Source organism: Mus caroli, unplaced genomic scaffold (assembly GCF_978045245.1).
Source record: "Mus caroli unplaced genomic scaffold, Mus_caroli_1 scaffold_14, whole genome shotgun sequence".
Lineage (NCBI taxonomy): Eukaryota > Metazoa > Chordata > Mammalia > Rodentia > Muridae > Mus > Mus caroli.
This window is the reverse complement of record NW_028227269.1, coordinates 54,492,762-54,504,963: the sequence shown is the minus strand read 5'-3', so window position 1 is coordinate 54,504,963 and position 12,202 is coordinate 54,492,762. Positions and strand designations below refer to the sequence as shown.

At 41.2% G+C, this 12,202-nt stretch overlaps 1 pseudogene; it reads left to right on the top strand.

Annotated features, from left to right (window-relative positions):
- Positions 1 to 5,533: 5,533 nt before the first annotated feature.
- On the top strand, positions 5,534 to 6,205 carry LOC110307432 (thioredoxin domain-containing protein 17 pseudogene; annotated as a pseudogene).
- Positions 6,206 to 12,202: the final 5,997 nt, after the last annotated feature.

Here is a 12,202-nt window from a genome sequence, read left to right as displayed (position 1 = left end):
AAAGGAGCTAAAACTATCCAGTGGAAAAAAAAGACAGTATTTTCAATAAATGGTGCTGGTTCAACTGGAGGTCAGCATGTAGAAGAACACAAATGAATCCATTCTTATCTCCTTGTACAAAGCGCAAATCCAAGTGGATCAAGGACCTCCACATAAAACCAGATACAGTGAATCTAATAGAAGAGAAAATAGGGAAGAGCCTCAAACACATGGGCACGGGAAATTTTCCTGAACAGAACACCAATGGTTTATGCTCTAAGACCAAAAATGGACAAATGGGAACGCTCCCTCCTCCTCTTCTCTCTCCTCTTCCTCCAGCAGCCACCAGGGACCTGGAGATCTACCAGCTCAGAACCCCCACAGCCAGGTAGGATAAAGGCAGAGGAGACAGCATGGCAGGCACAGGGTTAGAAGTAGATGCTGGGCCACCAACTCCTGACCCCCAACCCAGCCCTGTGACCCTGGGTGCTCGCTCAGTCCCTAGTACCGCCGCCCCCAGATCCCTAGACCTTCTAACTCCCAGGTCTCCTCCAGCCCCAACAAGAATCCCCAACCTTCTCCACCCTCAAACCCTTCCCTTGTCACTATTTCCTGATCAGATCTGCTTTCTCTACCTCAGTGTTCCCAGTCAAAGTTCCTGCCCCAGACTAAAACAGACACAATATGCTACCTGTGGGGACTAGCCTGCTTCAGCTTCTGCAGTCAACTATTTCCGGCCCCTGGATACACCCAAGGTCAGCCTGGGAACCACTCTAAGTTCCCTGGCTGTACAAAGTCCCTGAGTTCCAGAGCTGACAGTCAGCAGAGACTGGAGGAGGGGGCCCCCTGCACCACAAGAGACTGTTAAGCTCTGCCAGGGAGAGAAGGCCAGGGAAGAGAGAAAGAGGCCTTATTTACACCCCATCCACCTACAAACCCATCTATCTACTCACCACCCACCCATCCACCAATCCTGGTTTCTGCTGTTCTGGGGCTGTCACACAGTCTTAGGCAAGCTGTAGCCCTGGCTGTCCTAGAACTCACTCTGAAGACCAGGCTGGCCTCGAACTCAGAAATCCACCTGCCTCTGTCTCCCACGTGTTAGGATTAAAGGCGTGAGCCACCACTGCCCGACTGGCATGCTGGATGAATGCTCTACCCACTGAGCCCACCTCCTCCCTCTCCCTCCCCGCTCCTTCCTCTCCCTTCCCCTTCCCTCCCTCCCTCTTTCTCTCTCCCCAATTTCCCCTTTCCTCTTCCCGCTCTCTTAAAAATAATTACTTTTATTTTTTGTGTCATTTGTGTTATTTGTATCTTGAGACAGGGTGTATCACTATGCTGACCAGGCTGGCCTGGAACTTACCTAAGCTGACCCTGATCTCCTGGCCTCAAGAAATCCTCCTTTTGCTGGGCAGTGGTGGCACACACCTTTGATCCCAGCACTCAGGAAGCAGAAGAGGGTGGATCTCTGAGTTTGAGGCCAGCCTGGTCTACAGAGAGAGGTTCAGGACAGCCTGGTATGCACAGAGAAACCTTGTCTTGAAAAACCAAACAAACAAGAAAAAAAAACCCACAAGCAAACAAGAAAGATGAAAGAAAGAAATCCTTCTGTCACAGCTTTTCAAGTATAGCTTGGACAAGAAGCTGCTGCCCTTACATGGTAGAGGCAGGAAGATCAGAAGTTTAAGGTTATGCTGAGCTACATAATGCAAGACCCAATCCTGTCTCAGCAACAAAAAAACAAGCAAATAAAACACAACTACTGTGTTTAAATTAAAAAAAAATATATGAGACCTCAGAAAATTGCAAAGCTTCTGTAAGGCAAATGACACTGTCAATAGGACAAAATAGCAACCAACAGGTTGGGAAAAGATCTTTGCCAATCCTACACCTGATATAGAGAGCTAATATCCAATATATACAAAGAACTCAAGAAGTTGGACTCCAGAGAACCAAATAACCTTATTAAAAATGGGGTAGAGAATTAAACAAAGAATTCTCAACAGAGGAATGTCGAATGGCCAAGAAGCACCTAAAGAAAAAGTTCAACCTCCTTAGTCATCGGGAAAATGTAAATCAAAACAACCCTGAGATTCCACCTCACACCAGTCAGAATGGCTAAGCTCAAAAACTCAGGTGACAGCAGATGCTGGCAAGGATGTGGAGAAAGAGGAACATTCTTCCATTGTTGGTGGGATTGCAAGTTAGTACAACCACTCTGGAAATCAGTTTAGTGGTTACTCAGAAACTTGGACAAAGTATTACCTGAGGAGCCAGCTGTACCACTCCTAGGCATATATCCAAAAGTTGCTCCAACATATAACAAGGACACATGCTCCACTGTGTTCATAGCAGCCTTATTTATAATAGCCAGAAACTGGAAAGAACCCAGATGACCCTCAACAGAGGAATGGATACAGAAAATATGGTACATTTACACAATGGAGTACCACTCAGCTATTAAAAACAATGACTTCATGAAATTCTTAGGCAAATGGATAGAACTAGAAAATATCCTGAGTGAGGTAACCCAGTCACAAAAGAATACACATGGTATGCACTCACTGATAAGCGGATATGAGCCCCAAAACTCAGAATACCCACAATACAATTCATAGACCACAGGAAGCTCAAGAAGAAAGAAGACCAAAGTGTAGATACTTCTTAGAAGGGGGAACAAAGGAAATATGGAGACTAAGTTTGGAGTGGAGACTGAAGGAAAGGTTATCCAGAGACTGTCCCACCTGGGAATCCATCCCATATATAGACACCAAACCCAGGCACTATTGTGGATGCCAAGATGTGCATGCTGAAAGGAAGGAGCCTGATATAGCTGTCTCTTGAGAGGCTCTGCTGGAGGCTGACAAATACAGAGGCGGATGCTTGCAGCCAACCATTAGACTGAGCATGGAGTTCCCAATGGAGTAGTTAGAGAAAGGACCCAGGTAGCTGAAGGGGTTTGCAACCCCATAGGAAGAGCAACAATATCAACCAACCAGAACCCCCAGAGATCCCAGGGACTAAACCACCAACCAAAGAGTACACATGGAGGGACCCATGGCTCCAGCAGCATATGTAGTAGAGGATGGCCTTTTGGGGCATCAATGGAAGGAGAGGCCCTTGGTCCTGGGAAGGCTCCATGCCCCAGTGTAGGGGAATGCCAGGGTGTGGAGGCTGGAGAGGGTGAGTGGTTGGGGGAACATTCTCATGGAAGCAGGGAGGAAGGGGGTGTTGGATAGGAAGTTTCTGGGGTGGAACCTGGGAAAGGGGATAACATTTGAAATGTAAATAAAGGAGATATCCAAATTAACAACAACAAAAAAAACCAGGTAAAATACTAAAAGAAAAAAAAAAGAAAAGGAAGGAAGGAAGGAAGGAAGGAAGGAAGGAAGGAAGGAAGGAAGGAAGGAAGGAAGGAAGGAAAGAAAGAAAGAAAGAAAGAAAGAAAGAAAGAAAGAAAGAAAGAAAGAAAGAAAGAAAGAAAGAAAGAAAGAATCCCATTTCTTAGCAATGTCATGTTGGGGGTTAAGTTCTAACAAGGGAACTTTAGGTGACACTAAAACCATAGCTCTTAGCACAATAGAACTGATGAAATTCAGTGCAAAAGAGAAAACATTAAAAGCAGTCATAGTTGGGGTAGCCACATAAACACCAAGAGGAAATACAGTGAAAACAAGTCATTGAAGCACTGAAATATAAGAGCACAGAAAGAATTTCTTTCCCCAGAAATTATATATTAAAAAAATTAAAAGCAAGATAACCTTTCAAAAAAGCAACTTTTAGATATTGCATTTTTGATAGCATTGTTAACATTAATTAATTAACATGTACATATTAGTGAGGTTCATTGTCATAATTCAGTACATGTATTTATTAAGACAATTTCAAATTCAACCTCACATTACCTACCTCTCCCCATTGTTCCTAACCATTAGCAGTCACTATAATGTATAGTCTGACTTTGTAAACTTCAACATGAGAAGTCATGCAGTATATACTTTAAGTGCCTGGTTTATTTAAGACGATGTCCTTCATCTCCATAAATCCTGTTTGGGGGATGAATGATATTTTATTGCATATATATGTATTTTACACATCCCAAGCTTCATCATTCATATATCCAATTGATGAGTGCCACAATCAGCACGGGCTCACAGGTATCCCTTTGTTATGTTGATTTCACTTTCTTTGAATATATGCAGAAAGTGGGATAGCTGGATTATACATACTGTAGATCTATTTTTAGGCTTAGTTTTTGCTCAACCTCTATGACGTACTCCATAACAGCTTTTGGTGAATCATGTTATCATCTTCGGTGTGTAACAACTTCTTTTTCTCCACATCTTTTCAGCTTTGTCAGTTTTTAAATTTTGATAGCAGCCATTCTAACTGGAGCAAAATGATATATGCCTTTGCAATATTTGTTTGTTTGTATTATAAGACAAATTTCACTATATTGTCTAGGTTCAAACTTACAAGCACAAATGATCCTTCTACCTCAGGCAAGGTGGGGAATCGAGGGGTGTACCAGATGCAGTACTGTAGGTTTGAGTTTTGTTTCCCTGATGATAAATGAATTGGAATTTTTTCATAAATTCATTGGCCATCTGCATTTATTCTTTACAGAAGTATATATGCAAATCATTTGGCCATGTCTTATTTTTCTTTTGCTTTCTGTTTATTCAAGACAGGGTTTCTCTGTAAAGTCTTGGCTGTCTTGGAACTCACACTGTAAACCATGCTGGCCTCAAGCTTAGAGATCTGTCTTTCTCTACCTCCTGAGTTTTGACCATGTTTTAATTAGTTTATTTGATTTTTTTGTAAGTGTTTTCAGTATTTGTAAGTATATTCATCATTTGCAGATGACTAGTTGGCAATTTTTTAATATTATTTTTACTCTGTTGGAATTTCCTTTTGTTGCACAGAACCTTTTACTTTAAATATCATTTGTCTCTTTTGTTTATGATTTTCCTGTGTTTCTAGCACATATAAAAAAAATCATTGCCTGTACAAATGTTTTGAATTGTTTCCCTGATTTTTTTTCTTTGAATAGATTTATAGTTAAAGCTTCCCATTTAGGTCTTTGATTGATTTTTGAGTTGATGTTTGGGTAAGATAAAAGATACAGACCAAATCTGAGTCTTCTACATACAGATATACACTTTCCCCCAGCACCGTTAGTTGAATAGGCTGTTGTTTCTCTGCTGTATGTTTTGGGTACCTTTGTTAGGAATTAGTTGGCTGTAGATGTGTTGGGTTGGCTCTGGGATCTGTATTCTGTCCATGAGTATTGATGTCTGATCCTATGTTAGTACCAGATTGTTCCAGATATTATAGATTTGTGGTATATCTTGACATTAATTATTGTGGTGCCTCCAGCTTTATTCTTGTTGTTCACTATTGTCTTGGTTCTTCAGGGTCCTTATATGTCTACATAAACTTTAAAATTGTTCTAGCTCTGGTATTTTCATAGGGATTGCATCGAATGTACAGATTGTGTTGAATAGTGTAATATTGGTAATAAACCCCACTTAAAAAACAAAAACAGCCGCACTGTTGTACCCATGGCCACCTTTGAGGAGGTGAGCGTGCTGGGCTTCGAGGAGTTCAACAAGGCAGTGAAGGAGCATGAGGGCAAGACCATTTTTGCCTACTTCAGTGGTTCTAAGGATACCGAAGGGAAGAGCTGGTGTCCAGACTGCATGGAAGCTGAGCCAGTCATTCGAGAGGGGCTGAAGCATGTTACCGAAGACTGTGTGTTCATCTACTGCCAAGTAGGAGACAAACCTTACTGGAAAGACCCAAATAATGACTTCAGACAAAAACTAAAAATAACCGCAGTGCCTACACTACTTAAATATGGAACACCTCAAAAACTTGTGGAGTCTGAGTGCTGTCAAGCCAGCCTTGTGGAGATGATCTTCTCTGAAGATTAAGATTTGATGACCTTGCCGGACTGTGGTGGCACATGCCTTTAGTCCCAGCACTCGGGAGACAGAGGCAGCTGGATCTCTTTGAGTTTGAGGCCAGCCTGGTCTACAAGTTGAGTTCCAGGACAGCCAGGGCTGCATCATAAAACCTTGTCTGGAAAAACCAAACCAACCCAAAAAAGCCTGATGATTGCAGTTTTGTATTGATTGCCTGGTTTGTTTAAAAGCAGCCGCATAATTGCTTTGAATTGATGAGTAAATGATGTTATTAAATCAGTGTATATCTAAACAATAAAGAATTGAAATACAAAAAAAAAAAAAAACAAAAACAAACAAACTTCTGATCATGATTGGACCTGAAGGAAGACTTAACATGTCAGTTGGGCCAGCTCAATCACCACCAACCCCTAGGAAGGTGAGTTAACCTTAAGCCAGGTTCAGGAGATAGAATGATTAGTCCTGTCATAAGATACTAAATGAGAGTGCCCTTCCAAGAATTTGTGCCTGTAGTTTAGTAGTTCAAGGCCACAGCCTTGTATCCTAGACCTGCTGCTTTTCTCAATTATTCAAAATTATTTAGATAAGCATAACTTCTTTTCTTCTCTTTTATGTGCATGTTTTCTTTAACACCTTGGACTTTGCACAGCATTCAGGGCTTCTTTCCTCTGAAGCCTCCCCTTTGCCCTGGCACTGCTTGTCTACCATATCCTTCCTCCATGATGGCTTAAATGGCTTGGCTTCTTTCACTCTTCCCTCTATCCTCCTCCTCCAGGTAGCTTCTAGGTTTTAGAGATGGCTAGTCCTAGGAGATGTTCTTTAAAACTCTAATAAAAACTGTTCTTGGGCTTCATTTTGAGGCCATGCTTAAATTTTTTCATTAACAAGACAAAGAACCCGAATCAGGGAACCCTGATTTCTTTTGTATCATCCGGTAGCCACGAAGGAACCCCAGTAGTAATGTTAATATGGCCATTTATCAGTTGTTAATATTTTCACTGAAGAAGGTTTTCCTACTTTAGTGTGTGTCTTCTATAATTTCTTAGATGAGTACTGATTTTTTTTTTCAGATGTCTCTCATATCCTTGGTAAACATATTTCCTTTTAATTTTGTCTGTGGCTGTTGTAAATGAGATTTTTAAATTTCTTTCTCAACATCGTCATTGTGGGTGTGTAAAAATGCTATTGACTTAAAAGCTGCCTTCAGCATTCTGCAACTTCCTTTAATTACTTTATCAGTTCCCTTTCATACATACTGTGTTCAGTTTCTTTAACCACAAAAGAACACTGAATTTTATTTTTTCTACATCTATTGAGATGTTCATATGAATTTTGTCTTTTGTTCTGTTAATGTGGTGCCTTATATGTTGATGTCAAAACCACAGCATAAAGGGAATAAGAGATAGTTTGTACTGAGTCATTCTGAGTGCTCATGGCCTGGGAACCCACACTTAGGTTACCCCAGATTCTATGTGCCAATGTGGAAGCTGTTTCACAGGGGTTTATGGTTTTGTAGGGCAAAAATGTCACAAATCAAGGCAACTTTAAAATATATTAGTGGGTACAGCAGAGAGGCAGGCACCAGAGATGGAAGAGCTATTCTATAAGCCCAGGATACTGTTTAATGACATTATTAGCTCTTGGATCGGCAGACGTTAGTGTTCTTCTAAGTTAATAGTTTATAAGAGGTTTTAAAATTTATTATCATGAGGTGTGGGACATGGAATGGCTGTTCCAGAAGGCTAAAGCTAGACCAACAGAAAGTACTTAGCCTTGGAACCTACAAAACTCCATTTTCATCACAATACTGAAATTACTCTCATGTCATTGGTCTTTGCAGACATATAAACTCCTTCCAGGACTCTCTTGCTCAAGTGGGACACAGCTTCATTTAGGGGTTTTTGTTCACAGTATTTATTGATCTGTATATGTGTGTGTTCTAGTTTGCTTTCCTACAGTAGCAGTGTTAAACTGCTACTGTTTAAGAAGAGGCTGTAATTGTTAAGATTAGCCCCACTAAAGAGAAGCCGGGTACCAAGCATTGGAAAAGGCAGTCTACAAGCCTTTGCAGCAAGACCCCATCCAGTTAAAATTCCTCATTTATTTAAAGCAAAGAGTCTAAAAGGTTTTCTACCCCTAGAATATAAACTCATCTACAGATGTGATCCAAGGGGGTAACAATCCTTGCCAAGCTAGCACTCAAACTTGGCAGTGCCATCCACATGGTACTGGTTTGGGAAGCATGGAAGTTGGAAGATTGGCAGGGTGTGGGGGTTGATGGGTGGGGGATTAGGGGTGGATTCTTCCTCCATGGTTTCAGAGAGCCACTGAAACCAAGCAATGTGTTCCTGTAAGAAGAAACCACCCTGTGAAAGTGTGAAGGTAAGACCTGGGTTGCCATGGAGACCCCAAGATGTTTGAGATGCCAAAGTGTGAAACATCTGCTAAGGAGAACTGCAATATGAGTTGAACCCATCCAAAAGTGACAAGTATGGTATATATGGTAGAAATATTATTACTTGCCTTTTTTTTTTTATTTTGAAGTTAGTATTGTCTTTGTATTTATTTTGTTTGCTCTTTATTTCAATCAGAGGTAGTTAGCCCAACAAGGACTCACATTCCCTAAGTTTGAATTTTCCCCTTTGAACAAGCTAGCCAATAGTGTTAGCTTGTGAAGTCCAGCACTCATGAATGGGATAAGATGTAGTCACTACCTATGCCAAAGATAAAAGATAGAAGTCATCTTGGCTAAATGGTCATTCTTGCTGCCCAGTCTGGGGTGTGGTGTACCTTTTTAAAAAAAGAATTACTTAGTTGGGCTACTTTGGTTTTGTCCCCATGTTCCTTTGTAGGGCACCAAAATTATTCGGTATTTCTAACACAGACAACAAAGCAAGAGGAATAGAGCTATCTAAGTCCTTTTAAACTGAAGCCTGAATATTGGACCTGGAGCTATAGGTTTTGGTACTTAGCTGGGTTCCTGTCTTGACTTGGTCAGTCTTTCCCTGCTGTACCTCCAGTTCTTCCTTTTGGATAGGGAATATATATTTTAATAAGAATGGTGATGATGGCTTTCTAGTTAGGGTTTCTGTTGCTGGGTGGAAATGCCATGACCAAAAAGCAAGTTGAGGAGGAAAGGGTTAATTCAGCTTACACTTCCATAATACTGTTTATCTTTAAAGGAAGTCAAGCCAGGAACTCAGACAGGGCAGGAACCTGGAGGCAGGAGCTGATGCAGAAGCATGGAGGGGTGCTACTTAATGGCTTGCTCAACCTGCTTTCATATAGAACCCAGGACCACCAGCTCAGGAGTAGCACCAACCACAATGGGCTGCTGCCCTAGCCTAGACTTGTCTATCACTAATTAATGGGGGCTATCCCAAAAGCTGTTGCCTGTACATGGAATATGTTCTTCTAGCTGGGCTGCCTCGTCTGGCTTCAGTAGAAGAAGAAGCACCTAGCTTCACAGAGACCTCTCAGAGGAGAAAGGAAAGGGGAATGCAGGAAGCACTCTGGGAGGGGGTGACCAGAAGAGAGGCAGTGAGTGAAATATAAAGTGAATAAATAAAAAAATTAATTTAATTTAAAAAAGAAAGGAAATGCCTTATGGAGGCACTCCCTCAATTAAGGTTCTCTCCTGTTGCAGTAAATCTCCAACCAAAATATGCCCAGCAATGAAAACACAACTCAGTTAATATGAATACATGTTGTGCACCTATATTGGGCAGATCTACCGCTACACTACCATCTTCCACATATATGAGACCCCTTAGAATTTGCAATTTCTCCAGGCCATGTGCTTCTGCTCTGCTTTTCTTCTTCTTCCCCCACTTCCATTTTCTCCTTCTCTCTCCCCAACTTTCACTACACTTTCCCTTTTATCTACCCAATCATCAGCTCTCCTTTGTTTTAAAAATTAAGGTGGGAAGCAGGTTTACAGGAAATCACCTGAGTGCTGACTCATTCCTTGTTCACCACCACTCTCAGGAGAACAGAATTAACTTCAAATATAATTAGCCCCAGGGCTATCCACAACACTCTCCTTTCAGACAACTCTAGTTTGGGAGTTATACCAGCCAGCACAGAAGGCTATCCACATTCATTCTGAAAGTATAACAAAGCAAAAACAAAATTCTAGGCCTTTAGGCCCAGGCTTGGGAATGTGACCTCTGTGACTTAATGCTCCAAGATATGCTAATCATAAAACAGATAGCAACATTCCTCCACCCACCCGCTTCCTGGGTTGAAAGAGTGTTCATTCAAAGAAAGTCACCCTGACCATTGCCAGAACCTGCTATGCAAAAGTGCCATTGTTAGGGGCTCTTAGAAACTGTCTTGAGAGAAATTGCTTATTTCAGAAATTGCTTATTTCTGAGATTAGTGTTTGTGTGAACACTACCAGGAACAATTACCAGGTATTCCTCGTGACTCTTGTGACTTTGCACTTCCTTGGGACTCTTAACTGGTATTTTTGGTATTTTCCAACAACGCCCTCCCCACTTCCTTGAGTTGTGGTTTCTCCCTTTAAATACCCCCTTATCCAGCTACTCGGGGCGCCACGGTCCTCTACCCCTGTGTGGTGTATGTCCGTGGGCCCGAGAGCGCTCTTGAATAAAAATCCTCTTGCAGTTTGCAGCAAGACCGTTTCTTGTGGGTGATTTTGGGGTGTTGCCTCTCCTGAGTCAGAACTTGGGGGAGTCCTCACATTGTGGGTCTTTCAACTCATTTAAGGAAAAATTGGGCACTTTGAATTTTTCTGTCCCCAGGGAAAAGGAACAGCAAGACCTGAATTTTTAAAGAGACCATTGAACAGCACTCTTACTATCTGTTACAATTTTTCCCTGAGAGATTGATTTCTTTTGTTTCTTTTCCATCTTACAAGTCTATTTTTTTAGACTGTTTTGTCTATTAGGCAAATGAGTTGAGCTCAGTGAGTATACACAGTAGCTTTACCTTTGTTGATGGCTTCGCTTTCCACCATTTCAGTTACTTCTGGCAAATCATGACTGAACACACAAACACTAATCTCAGAAATAAGCATGTCACAATTAAAAGCTGCAAGGGATGCCGAGTAATGTGATTATGCTTATCTAATTTAGCTCTATATATTCTGTCTGAGGCATGAACGATCCTTCTGTCCAATGTGTCTATGACACGTATGTTATTTGCCTGTTATTCACTTACAACTATCTCAGTTACCAGAGCAGCCATGGTGTCACAGTGCTTATGTTCAACCCAATAGTCATCCCACAGCATAAGACTGTGGCATAGTGTGACACTGGCAACCCACACATGCCGAAAAAAAACTGTCAAAGACTGCCTCTAAGTGAAAGATGAAAGTTCTCAATAAGGCAAGAATAAAGTCTATATAGGCTGAGATTGCTTAGATCTACGGTAACCAAGGACACTTCAATGTTTCAGGCATCCACTGGAAATCTTGCAATATACCTGACTCAGATAGGAGGGACAATTGTGCTGAGCAACTCTGTACCAGAAACTATGCAACAGTGTGAAATACTTTAGCACTGAGAGAAACCTGACATGTCATTGTAAGAATCTTGGACCTGACCAGTAAGTGATGTAGAGCCAGAGGCAAAAAAAAATCTTTATTTAATTTTCTGCACTAGAACAAAAAGTTGTATTTTTTTATTCACATATTTTTAAAAACACAATATCTTAGGTATTTTTCTGGGTGATGGATTATTTGATGGAGCTCACTAGAAATGGCATTTAGGGGAGGGGTAAGGGAGATAGCCTAGATTTCATTTCTAGTTTCTGTCTTCTCAGTTGCTTCTTGGCATAAGCTTGCAGGACAGTAAGAACATGGTCTCTAATGCCAACTCCGACACTCTGAATCATTTCTGCTGAGCAGCAGATTTTCAGCAACCCACTTCATAAACTGTAATTAGTTTTCTATAAAAGGACAAATTATTCCCTTTCTAAATTTCAGTATTATAATTTTGCTATACATTAGTATCTATACATTTCTGTCTGCACTGAGTCCAAGGGAATCCACATCTTTTCATCTGAGAAAGCCTTCTACTTAAAAATAGAAGTTTTTATTATAAAAGAAGAAAATAAGAAAACTATCTGAAATGAGCTCACTGGGTATCAGGAAGGAATACAAGATGTTATTAGACAGAAGAACCAGTGCATAAAGGAGTTAACAAATTCTGGCTATGGTGGGACATGCCTTTAATCCCAGCATTTGGGTGGCAGAAATGGGTGGATCTCTGAGTTTGAGGCCAGCCTGGTTCCAGGAGTTCCAGGAGAGTCTCAGCTAGATAGAGAAACAC